The following is a 14,218-nucleotide window of genomic DNA, read 5'->3' on the forward strand; positions in this document are numbered from 1 at the left end:
CACTTTGTTCATGGAAATTGTTACGTACATGGAAATTGAATAGAGTACTACATAAAAATAATATATTACACTCAAAAAGCAACAAAACCAGAGATAAGAGAAAACTTCACTTCTTAATTAGCTAGCCTATATGGAGCTAACAATGTTCATAGAACAGGAAGTGGCCACAACACTCTAGATCATGCAGAAATATTCACACACTTATTTAAGTTACACTTGTATAGAATTTAAAAATAAAGGTTATATTTCTGTATTAATTATGCTCATGCTAAAAATTCCTACACAATCTAATGCATCAAATTTTAACAATAAGACCTACTTCTAACATTCGATATGAAAATACCAAGTTACCAACCTAATAGCTTCAGGATCATTTTTTAAAGCCTGCAAATGCTCAGAATTGGTTGACAGACCACCATTGGAAGACACTCTCTCTGTTTTACTTGAGTCACTGATGTCTTGTGATTGTGTGACTGAACACTGTGTTGATGAACGTTTAATGTCATAAGAAGCTGCACTCTCATCTTCATTTATCTCTTCAATTACTAAGCCTAAAAATCAATCAAAAATAAAATAAAACTTACAAAGTTTAACATAAAGCTTCATACGAACTTCATGCAAAGTAATGAACTAACATCAATTGAAAATAAAATAAGTACAAAATTAACAAACCTCTTGGTGCACGTGCACCTCCCTCCTTCAGTAATCTTTCCTCAGCATCCCTGTTAAAACAATATATGCTAGTTAAAAAAAGAAAAAGAAGGAACAATTGATGTTAATCTGCTATAACAAAGTCCAAGAAGATCTTTCACAAGAAATCACACTTCAAGACCTCTGCAATTGTTTCATCATCAGGAGAAACTTCATGAGCCTTGATAAGATCAGAGACAGCATCCTAACAACAAGAATGTCCCCCAATGGTTAGCAGGGCAATTGCATAAACATCCTTCAGAAGACATTTATTATAAGGATTATTTTCTGAAACAATTTTTTTATTATAAGATCAGAACTGATAGATTGAAAATGAGAAAATACAAAAGCAATATTAGATAACAAACAATCCTCTAGCTTTGGTGCTATTATTATAAATGTCTTGATTATTAATCACAGTTGACTGATATATAGTATAATAGAAAGCAAAAGGAAGACAACGCAATACCTCAGAACCTTCTTTTATGCATTCATCAAACGGTTTTGTTTTCAAGTAACAAAAAAAGGAAAACTGCCTGTCCTCTAAGTCACACTAATAATTATTTTAAGCTATAAACGAAACTACTATATAGGATTTGGGCCACAACTTTCCTATCAGTAAGAGGGTTAAACCTTATGGAAGGTAGTTGTTTCAGTTGAGGCATCTAGCCAACTTGCATAGGCCTCATCTCTACAGAAAGCAATGAAAAAAATTTCCCTATAAATTGCAGAAGGTTTTCCTTTCATCTCTAAAGGGAACCACAAGCGATTTTGGCAAATAGGTTCCTGATCTAAAGGTCTCAGGTATACATATCCTATAACTATAATAATGGGGTATTCTTTCCCTTTTAAGTACTTTCTGCTCCCTGTTTATCAAAACGAAAGTTAAGATTGCTAACATCCTGTGGTGCTAGTAATTATTAATAAAGTTGGTGTACCAAACAAATAAAATAGTTCATTTCGTTTTGGCAGCACTACAAATGACAAAATCCACGCTACCATCTAAGTCAATAAAACAAAAGTTAATGAATTTAACGTTCAAAATGTATTGAGAATAGAACTTAAGCTTAGGCATACTATCTTTCATCATGTAGGTGGCCAACTTAATGCAATGCTTACTGAGCCATAAAAATTAAAAATCTCAATGTTAACATTAAAATTGCTCAAAATGCAAAAGTAAAAGATCAGAAAAAACAAACCTGTTTCTTCAGCATCTGAGCTCCATTCAATTCATAAGTGATCTGGGCATCAAGACGTGTACGCATAGCTGCTATCTCTTCAGGCGTTGAGTTAGCCATCTTACAGTAGGATTTGAACCTTTCCTCCCACACAAACTCACACACCCAACCACTTGAGTTAGCCAAGTGACTATAATTAATTTTATTTAAAATATTATTTTTGCAATTTTGCTAAACTAAACTATTTTGAATTTATTAATCTAATTTATTGATCAAAACAAAAATAAATATAAAAATTGCCCACAACTTGACAACCCAGCTCAACCTAATAAAGCATGTGCAAAATCCACAAATTTCCAATGTGCCAAAATGACAGATTAGAATTCGATCTTTAAAGTTATCATTGTCATTTCATAATATTTTTTCCACATGATGAAATTGGGAAAAAGAAAAATGACAATTTAAAATTACATCTAAGAGACAGAATTAGAGGGAAGTACCACTTTAATTAATGATTTTTGGAAACAATAAAAATTTAGTAGCTATAACAATGCTATAACAATTGAGAAGAAGATCATAAATGCAGTTGCAAAGATGAGAGGCCTTGAGAAGGCAGCAGGCCTTTTAAAGACATGGGTCTGAAAATCAATGCATATTTCAGTACTTGGAATCATTGAAATCTTTTCAATTTAAAAAAAAAAATTATTGAAATCTGAAACGCATTACTATTATAATTTACATGATCATAGTAACAAATGGCTAAAATATGCAACTATTTGGTAAAACAGATACCCAAATAATCATTATTCCTTCCCCTTCTATTTATATGATACATGTTCCTTTTCATTTACATTCTTAATATCTATGTCATGCATGATTTAGTTATTTTTAGTTTATATCCATATAATAAATAGCATAATGAAAACTTATTTTTATTAAAAGACAATCAACTTTGGGCACAAGAAATAATTGCAGAAATATCACCTGCGCATCTGACAATACCTTAAAACCTGCTCCTTGGATCACTTCATACCTTAACTAGGGTTAAAAGAGGCCTAACAAATAGAAGAGGTTCTAGACTTCAACTATGAAACATTACATAGCAGCACTGACAAAGACAGAGAACTAGGGTAACCAAGTTAGCAAAAAGACCCAGTAATGTTTTGCTTAACAAAACTACTATAAACATTACTCCATTTAGATAATGGCCAAAAACAAAACCATTGTACTTTTGAGGTAATTTTATTCTCATTGAATGTACCTGGATATTTCTGCATCAAACACCCTAAAGAGAAGCCACTCCAAACAGTGAGAAAAATGAGGCTTCTCTGCTGATAACGGAGCCAGCCTCAAAGCTTCTTCGCGTTTGTCCCTCTAAATACAAAATCAGAATTAAGTACAATATCTTCAAGAAAGATCAGGAATAACACAAACAAAATTAAAAAGCTGCAAAGCCAACAGAATATAATTTTGGTAACCAGAGGCAATTCATAGACACTTATGCAATAACGCCCCAAACTAAACACATATGCTTGAACCTAATCTAACAAAGGGCTTCAAGTCATATTCCAACCTTGTGGGCTAGTAATTAAGCGCACGAGCTGACATCTTCTTTTCAAATTTCAATAGAAGGTAGACAATATTATATATAGTACAAGAGAATTCCATAATTGGACAGTAAAAGAAACACTGGACCTTCACTTTCATATAAAGGAAAGAGAAAATAGTACCTGAAGAAGATGCTTTAAAAGGCAATAAAAATAATTTCATAACTTACAAAACCTTATTATGTTTCTTTTTAAAAAGAAAATTGATTTTCCATTAAAAATAAAATAAAATAATACTTGAATGAATACAGAAGCCAGCAATTTAGTAGCTAGTGACCTCACCTTGAAAGGAACTAAAATTGCACACTAAGGGAAGGGGGAAATTGAAAAATAAGGAAAAAAATGCTAACAAAGAAGATAAGCTTTTATTATATGAAAAATATGTGGCTTCTAGCACCAAAGAATACGTACCTGTAAGAAATCCTCCTGCTTAAAAGGGTCAGCACCCAAAGAAGGATACCAAACCTGTAAAAATAAACTTCCAACCAGAATAAATATCAGACAAGTAAAAGAAACAGAATTAAAGCAGAAACTCATTAAGCAAAAAAGATCTTGAAAAATATCAGAGATAAGATATTGAACTTGATGACTCATTACCTGCATCCCTCTATGTCCATAATCAAACCAAGATACTTCCTCAATTAAATTAGTTTTGTCCTCTGATCGATTGCAAGTAACCCAAAATAATTCAACAGAATCAGTTAGTTCCCTTTCACGCCCATCATCCAAATCAAGAAGAGAAAGCTCCCCAAATCACAATGAATAAACAGTAAGTGGCATAAAATAAGACAATCACATGGTATTACCCACCCCCACCCCCATGCCACACGCACATCACACATGCTGCAAAATGTGGATACAACTAATCCTCACGTTCACCCAAAATAATTCAAGAAATTATTAATTAATTTGAAATTGATCCAGTTCTCTATCAATTTCATGTAAAGAGCTGTAGCTAGAATTTACAAGATAACAATTAAATGTGTGTGCAATGCAATTTACTAACCTCTATATGTTCCAATTATATTCCATGCAGAAAATGGACCCAAGTCACTTTCTTTTTTTCCTCTGAATAACCACTGCAAGAGGCAAATGAGGTGAATTCAGCAAATTCACTCAAATTTCCATCCATATTTTAAACGCATATTTCTAAAAAAAAAAAAAAAGAAAGAAAGAAAGAAAGGAATTTTCTCCCTCCTTTTCCTGCCAGAAACTATTTCAAAGGAAATTTTACATTTGCATACTTACAGAAAGGAAGGGGAAAGGGAAATGAGAGCAGCTAAATTTCTAAAAGGAAGTTCATTAAATTAAAACTGGCTTTCACATGACAGATACATTTCTTAAAAAAAATATTGCTTTTAGTTGTCTTCTTGCATAAAATGAAAGGTACAATTTATTAACTTCTATATTGTCTACTCCAATTTATGAACCAAGAACAAAACTCAATGTGAATAAATACGAGCTACTTTCAATAAGACTACATGGCAAAGTCAGAAAAACACATCAATGACAAAGCTAATGAACCTCCTCTTTCTTCTACGGTTTTGTGCAACAGAGATGAGTATGTTATTAACTAATTTTTCTAATAAAACTTATAGCTTTTTGTAAAATACTCTAGCACCTCAGAGTTCTTGCAATTTGTATTTCAATAATATCTCATTCTCCTCCTACTCTCCTCATTGCAGCAGAGTTATAACTTAATAAAATGCTAAAGCAACTTTGGAGTAAACACAAATACAGATTGCCCCCAGTCAAAACTTTCTAAAACGTAAAAATAATTTCACTGAAATATAATCTCTAATCTCTTAGTGTGTACACTGACTAAGAGAAACATTGAACAAAACTAATAACCACTACCCAATTCAAATTGTAATCTTTATAGCTGATCAAACTATTCATAAACTTTTTAATAAAATAAAAGTAAGGCAATAATCTCAATACCAACCTCATCGCCCCAAGAACGAGCTCTCTCTCGCAAGGGTCTGACACTAGCCACCGGCTGCAAAAGCAGTAACGCAAGCCAAAATCCAAAGACGACCCAATTCAATAAACCTAATCTCCTCTTAGAAAAGCACCCAAAACCCAAATTTCTCTTGGCCACCATATCAGAATCCGGGTATCCCATCCCCCCCCCCCCCCCCCCCCCCTAAAAAAAAATCAAACCCAGGACAGTTTAACCTTGGAGCTTAGTCGCTGCAATCGAAAACGAATAATCAAAGACAATAGGAAGAAACCCATTAGAGTAGAAAGCTAAGGTTTAAGATACATGGAAAGGAAAGGAAGATTGAAGCCAAATAGGTTAAGCCAAACAATAACCAAATACACCCATAGAAGCCATCACCCATAAAAAGGAAACGAAAAGGAAGTATGTATAAACCCATCAGTTATTTTAGCTTTATTTAATAAATTAAAAATTCCCAACACCCATCAGTTGGAAACGAAAAGGAAGTATGTACAAACATATACATATAAATATATATATATATAAAGAAATAAAGAAACTTACAGTGAAAAAGATGCTTAGCGAGAGTTTCATGGGGCATAAACTCAGCCACGAGTAACCTCTCATCTCCTTTGTAGCAACACCCAATCAGAGAAAGAGCTCCACTCTGGAGCGTGACTTCGTGAGGCAGAGAAGCTCCACTCTGGAGCGTGACTTCGTGAGGTGGAGAAAGAGCTCCACTCTGGAGCGTGTCTTCGTGAGGCAGAGATGAGTTGAGAAGACTTCGTGAGGGAGAGATGGAGACTTCGTGAGGCGGAGAGACGAGACAGAGTGAGAGATGGAGGTTGAGAGAAATTTTTTTGGGTAACTTAGGGATTAAATTTTGGTAGATAAGATCAAAAGAGAAATTTTCATTTGGCGCCTAAGGTTTTTTCATATGGCGCCAAAATAATACATTCCGTATGTTTTTATCACTCACCATTAATAGCACTTCTCAATATATGTTATTTTTTAATGTAATATATACTAAAAATTGTTGTAGTGTAACATGTACTCAGAGTCAAAGATGCAATTAAACATTAATAACAATCAAGCTACAAGATTATCAGGGCCAACAACTTAGGCCGCACCCTCTGTTTACCCCCACTGACTCCGGACCGCTTAAACCGAGCTCAGTGCATAATAAGCTGTCCTCGGCTACCAGTGGCCGAGCCGCGCCCTGTGCGCTAGTGTAACCTTGGCGCTCTTAGGCTGTTGATTTACTGTTTACATGGCATAATACCATCCTTTCAAAGCATACATATTAGGGAACCCTTAGTCCCTTTACAATTACACAACCGGGTGCAGTTTTCTTACCTTTTATTTTCCACGCTCACTGACTACGAGCGACGTCCCTCGAGCACGATCTATTTCCCGAGCCTTAGCTTAACACCTAGTCACAACCAAGGTAATAAATTCCATTAATAATAAAGGTTTCCGGGTACAATGCTAGCTTCTGGGACATCGAATTCCACCAAACACTGTGATGAAATCGATCCCGAGCACCCTAGGCTAGGTTCCCGCGCTTTAAAATCCCCAAAAGATCAAAAATGCACCCAAGGGTTGCGGCCCCTGAAACCTAGCCGCGGCCCACCCCTGAAACAGAACCCAAGCCCCTCAGTAGGCAGACACGCACCGCCGCCCTGCCCTGTGGCGCCGCGACGCTCCCCTCTGGCCGAGCCTCCCTGGCTCTTTTGCTTCGTAGGGCCGCAACGCTTTAGAACAGAGCTGTGGCCCAACCCTTCATGCCCAGAAAACTCACCATTTCTAGCATTCTAACCTCCTTCAAAACCACCCCCAAAGCACCCTAATTCAAAACCCATTAATCACAAAACTTTTAACATGATTCTAACAACATATTCCAACAGAAATCTAGCTTAAAAACCTACTAAGATTCCATTTTGATTTTTGTAACCCAGCAGCTCAAAACACCCAAAAACCAGTCATGCAAACTCAGATTTTAACCTCTAAATTATGAATTGAAGCTTACCTTCTTTGCTGAACCACTTCCATAACAGATTCCTGAGATAAAACCCAAGCTCTCATCTTCAATTCAGCCCTTAACATCAAAACCATAAACACCTTAATATTCAGCAAAAAACTCAGAGTTCTAACACCCGAAAACAAAAATCAATTCTTACCTTGATCCTGGTTTAGTGTCCCTTAGCTGAGCACTAGATTAAACCTTCAAAATTCCAGCCCAAACCATTGAATTTCCCAGCTGATTTCCCTTAAATTCCAGTGTTTTTCTTGAAAGAGAGAAGAGAAGGAAGAGAAGAGCTGAATAGGTCGGTTTGTGTTTTATTCTACCGGTTTCTATTATGTTTAGACTAATCCTTGGTTAATTAAGTCATTCCCGAGGCTCGGGGTGCTGGAAACGTGCCCGAGGGCAAAACGGTTAATTTCCCCAATATTCCCACCTATGCTTCCTAACCTCAAATATATCTCCATATATTTATTTCCATAACTTGATATCCTAAATAATCATCTAATACCCGAATTACCCCTTGACTTGCCCAAGTCAAGTATTAAGCCCCGTTGTGACTTCTCGCTAACTGGCTCCCTAGGATCGCCTCAAGTCGCACGTTGCAGATCTATCCATATAATAATTTGGTTCTCACAAATATAACATTTAACCACAATTACATTCATATAATCATTCAAGCATGCTTGTCATATAATCATGCATTAATTCAATAATTTAGCACATAAACCAATTATGCCCTCTTGGCACACTAATCAAGGCCCTTAAGCCATAAGTGATTTTGGGTCATTACAGCTAAGATGAAGAAATATGTTTATGTATGTGAACATGTTTTGAGCATGATTAATGTGATGCATGAAGCAGAAATACATGGGGTCATCATTGATGAGCGTACACAAGTAAGCATCATACTTGAATCACTCACTCCTGCCTTTTCTGCGTTCACCACTAAGTATATTATGAATAAGTTGGAATTCAACATGACCCAGTTGTTGAATGATCTGCAGACATTTGAGTCTCTTAACAAATCCATTAAAAAATAGGCTGAGGCAAATGTGGTAGAGGAGAAATCTTCAAACTCTGAGGATAAATCCAAGAAGAGGAAGAAGAGCCAGGATAAGGACAAAGGAAAGGACAAGAAGTCCAAGAAAAATAAGAAGGCACCAAAAGCCAATGAGAACAAGAATGACCATAACTCAAGATGAAAGAACCAAAAGGAAAATGTTTCCACTGTGGAGTTGAAGCTCACTGGAAGAGAAACTGTAAAACGTATCTCTCGGAGCTGAAAAAGAAAGGTAAATCTGATTTACTTGTATTTGAAGCTTGTGTAGTGGAAGACGATATGTCATCCTGGGTTTTATATTCAGGAGCCACTAACCATGTTTGTTCTTCTATGCAGATACTTGAGTCATCAAGGGATCTGGTTAGTGGCGAGGTGACCATGCGAGTTGGAAATGGAGCGCTCATTTCAGCTAGAGCAAAAGGAGCAACACATTTACACATTGGGAACAATTATGTTGTTTTGAACAATGTTTATTTATTCCAGGATTTTCTAGAAATTTAGTTTCTTTATATATGTTGCATGAACAATATTTTGATATTTATCTTAATAATAATTCGATTATTATTTCGAAGAATGGTTTCAAAAAAATTCAAACATAACATACAAACATACTGTATATGCTAAAACCTAATGAACGAACGCGTAATAACTTAGAATTATTCAAAGTAGTAAAACCGCAAGGAAACAAAAGACAAAAAGTTTCAAATGAGGATGACACATATCTCTGGCATCTTAGACTTGGTCATGTAGGTCTAGACAGGATAAAGTGGTTAACAAAAGGTGGACCTTTGAGAGAACTAAGAGTTGGAACTCTTCCAGTTTGTGAATCTTGTCTGGAAGGAAAAATGACCAAACATCCTTTCTTAGCAAAAGACAATAGGGCTAAAGAACCTTTGAAGCTTGTACACAACGATGTCTATGGCCCAATCAATGTACAAGCAAGAGGTGGGTATGAGTACTTCGTCACTTTTATTGACGATTACTCAAGATATGATCATACTTACTTAATGCTTAGGAAATCTGAAACCTTTGGTAAGTTTCAAGAATTCAAAATTGAGGCTGAGAAACAATTGGGTAAAACACTTCGATCTGATTGAGGTGGAGAATATTTGAATTTAGAATCAAAGATTTCTTGCTGCAGCATGGTATTCTATCCCAACTCACATCACCAGGAACACCACTGCAAAATGGTGTTTCTGAAAGAAGAAAGAAGACCTTGTTAGACATGGTTAGGTCTATGTTAAGCTACTCTTCACTTCCTCTCTCATTCTGGAGATATGCACTTCAGATGATGACATACATTTTCAATGTAGTCCAATCTAAGACCATAAGCAAAACGCCATTGGAATTGTGGAATGGAAACAAACATATTTTGCACCATTTACGCATTTGGGGCTGTCATGCTCATGTTCTTAGACCTAAATCAGGGAAACTTGATTCAAGGTCTGAAGTGTGCATTTTTGTGGGCCACACTCCAGAAATAAGAGGCGGTTACTTCTATAGTCCCAAGGACTAAAATGTATTGTTTCAACAAATGCGACCTTCCTTGAACACGACTATATGAATAATTATAAAAGTCGGAGCAAAGTATTTTTGAAGGAACTCATAGCTTATAAGATTCCATCACTTTCATCTTCATCATTAAATGATAAATAACAAACTGAGGAAACCACTATTCCTGGAAAAGAAACCCCGGTGCAACGTCGTAGTGGGAGGATTGTGAGACAACTTGTTCGCTACGAACATAAGGCACATGTCCTTGTTTCTGATACAAACAAGGATGATCCATTAACCTTCAAAGAGTCAATGGATGATCCTAAAAAGGAGAAATGGAAAGAAGCCATGAACCAAGAAATGGAATCTATGTATTCCAATTTTGTCTTGGAACTTGTAGATCAACCTAAAAAATGTTAGGCCCATTGGGTGCAAATGGATATACAAGAATAAAAGAGGTGTAGATGGGAAAGTGGAGACTTTCTAATAAGGCTAGTAGCCAAATGCTACACTCAGAGAGAATGTGTTGATTGTGAAGAAACATTTTGTCCTGTGGCCATGCTTAAATCCATTTGCATCCTCTTATCTATAGCTGCCACATATGACTTTGAGATATGGCAAATGGATGTCAAGAAAACCTTTCTTAATTGCTATCTTGATGAATGTATCTATATGGTACAACAAGAAGGGTTCATCAAGAATGGGGAAGATCAAAAGGTATGTAAGTTGCTGAAATCCATTTATGGATTAAAGCAAGCATCTAGATCTTGGAATATCACATTTGATGAAAAAATTAAAACATATGGCTTCGAACAGAATGTCGACGAAACATGTGTGTATAAATACATCAAAGGAAAAGTAGGGCTTTTCCTAGTTCTTTACGTGGATGACATTCTCCTCATTAGCAACAATGTAGAGACATTGTCAAATGTGAAGAAGTTGTTAGCCGAAAAGTTCCAAATGAAAGATTTGGGTGAGGCGAGCTATGTTCTGGGAATCCAAATCCTAAGGGATAGGAAGAACAAGCTCTTGGCACTTTCTCAGGCAAATTATATCGATAAGGTGCTTGAATGATTCTCTATGGAGAATTCCAAGAAAGATCAGTTACCGACCAGACATGGAATTACTCTCTCAATGGAACAATGTCCTAAGACAACTCGGGAGGAAGAGGATATGAGAAAGTATCCCTATGCTTCAGCAGTTGGGAGTCTAATGTATGTCATGTTGTGTACTAGACCCAACATATGCTATGCAGTAGGGATTGTGAGTCGTTATCAATCAAATTCTGGTTTGGAACACTGGAATGCAGTAAAACACATTCTCAAGTATCTTAGGAGAACGAGAGATTATATCTCTGTATCTATCTCATATGTTGAGAATTGCCCACTCTAGTTTAGATGATTCTAAGGATACTTTGGAAGGCTGTGAAGAAAATTGAAGATCGGTTCAGTTTCTCGGTAATACTCTATGATAGAAAGGATGCAAGGGTTAAAGAAACTGAAGGAATGACTATTTCATTCTGCTGCATATTGTGTAAGTATTCTTATCATTATTTCTCTTTGAATTCAATTTTAGAAACATGTTCTAGGTTATCTCATATTAATTTTTTTAATATTAGATCTACATTAAAATAAATAAAGATCTTGTATGAGTGTTCCCGACAATACTATCATTCATGGATGTGTATTCTTGGTATAATCAAATTAGTATGCACCCTCCCAACGAGGAACATATCAGCTTCCGGACAGACAAGGGATTGTATAGTTATAAGGTTATACCATTCAGCTTGAAGAATGCAGGAGCCACCTACTAGTGTTTAGTGAATGGCATGTTCTGAGACTTGATCGACAAAAATATGGAGCTATACGTCGATGACATGTTGGTCAAGTCCAAAGAAGCTGGAGGGCATATTCGAGACTTGGAAGAATGCTTTGTAATACTTAGAAAGTATAGCATGAAGTTAAACCCTCTTAAGTGCTCGCTTGGAGTTGGTTCTGGTAAGTTTCTCGGATACATAGTTAATTCACGTGGAATCAAGGCTAACCCCGAGAAGATCAAAGCATTGATCGACATGAAGTCACCTACCACAATCAAAGAAGTGTAAAGCTTAACTGGGAGAGTAGCTGCCCTCAGTAGGTTAATATCAAAGTCTACAGACAAGTGTGTCCCCTTTGTTAACCTACTGAGGGGTAGCAAGAAGATCCAATGGACCAAGGAGTGCGAGAAAGCTTTCCAAGCCTTGAAGGCGCATCTCTCTCAACTTCCCATCCTAGCGAAGCCAATATATGGTGAAGCACTATTCATCTATTTGGCAATCACCGAGCATGCAATCAGCGTTGCTTTGGTAAAAGAAGAGAACATGGTACAACAACTTGTGTACTATATCAGTAAAAGGCTAGTAGGTGTGGAGTCTAGGTATCCCCCTCTTCAAAAGCTAGCCTATTGTTTAGTAATTGCCTCTCAAAAGCTGCATCCATATTTCCAAGCTCACTCGATCTAAGTCCTGACCGATCAACCGTTGAGACAAGTTTTTCAAAAACCAGAGGCCTTGGGATGATTACTTAAGTGGGTAGTGGAACTAGGACAGTTTAATATCACTTATCATTCGAGGACGGCGATAAAAGGAAAAGCACTGGTAGACTTCATAGTCGAAGGCACCAACCTTGAAGACCTTCCTACCAAGCGGAGAATGGAGATACCGAGAAGGAAGAAGATACTTGTAACGCCTTGGTTACCCGAGAACAGTTACGGCGATCGGTGAACCAGAAATTTGACCCGCTACCCGAGTACTTTGGTTAAAAACGTGTTCTAAGTGTTATTAACAGGTCAAGGTGAAAAACAATAAAAAGGAAAGGATATGTTTTATTAAGTGTATAAACTGCTCATGAGTTATTCAAAACATTTACAAGTTATTTACAACTCAAAATGGCCACTATTGTTTCAAAATATACAACCCCGCCGGCCTAAGCGGCAAAAATAGGGTAAACCCCCTAGTCCCTTGAGAACTCCTTGGCCGTGGTGGTCAAGCGGCCGCATATGTACACATCACCACCTAAACTCTCCACTCAAGGCTGGGTGAGCTTTTCTTTCCCTTTACCTGCACCACATAGCACCCATGAGCCAAGGCTCTGCAAGAATACACAATATAGCATGATATAATATCAACAATGATCATAATAATCATTTAGGACTATCAGTCCAAAACAGATAGGTGACAGTCGCAAAAGTCACTAAATAGGGAATAGCTCCCTTCAGCCTTGTGACGATAAGGTCACCGGGGCTTAACAGGTAAGTGAACCTTTCATTATCTTAACCAGGATAGGTGCATGGTGACTGGTCACCAACATAACCTTCCTCATGACCATAGAGTCATAACCCTGGAACATCGTTCCCTAGCCATGTGACAAGCAGTCACCTGGGCCTTATGCCCTGGCTCTCAGTAACTAGTCTTAGACTAGCCAAGCGCTTATAAGTTCATTGACCTTAGGGTCGATCCAGTGTTAATGCCTTAAAGCCATTCAACACTGACATCGATTAGATCTAATCTTCATTAGGCCCTGCGTTCAGGACGCTTATGCCGTTTCTGACACTTAGGTCAGTGTCCCTGACTAGTCAGTGCCATATACAAGTAATCAACATTCACTAGCATTTAATATGCAATCCATGTCCACATTCATCAACCAACATGCCTCAATAATAATCACGCATGTCATATATACACAGGGTGCAGTTTTCTAACCTCAGGTTCGAGCGAGAGATATTATAAGAACGACTCCTGAGGACGATCGATCTTTTGGTTCCTTAGCGGTTACCTAATCACAACCAATTATAACCTCCATTAATGAGAATCAACATGGATAAGGTCTTAACCTAAGCACCACTCTTGGGACCCCGAAACATGCCCACACGGTGAGTAGATTCGATCCCAGGCCTTAAAGATTGAAACCCCAAGTCAAAAACCCTTAAAAACACTCAAAACGAGACTTTGAAGGAATAGGGTAGCGCTACAGCGCTGACCCCCTAGCGCCCCAGCGCTATAATCAGAACCTCCAACACGCCCAAATGCCCTCTGAGTAGCGTTGTAGCGCCCTAGGGTGGGCGCTATAGCGCTACCTCCAGACCAGGAACCCCCTGAAACGACCTTCTTCATCTCCTTCGATTCCAACCTGATTCCAAAGCTTCCAAAACATATTTTTGATGCCAAATGAACCCAAAATCCAT

This window comes from Humulus lupulus, chromosome X (assembly GCF_963169125.1).
Source record: "Humulus lupulus chromosome X, drHumLupu1.1, whole genome shotgun sequence".
Taxonomy (NCBI): domain Eukaryota; kingdom Viridiplantae; phylum Streptophyta; class Magnoliopsida; order Rosales; family Cannabaceae; genus Humulus; species Humulus lupulus.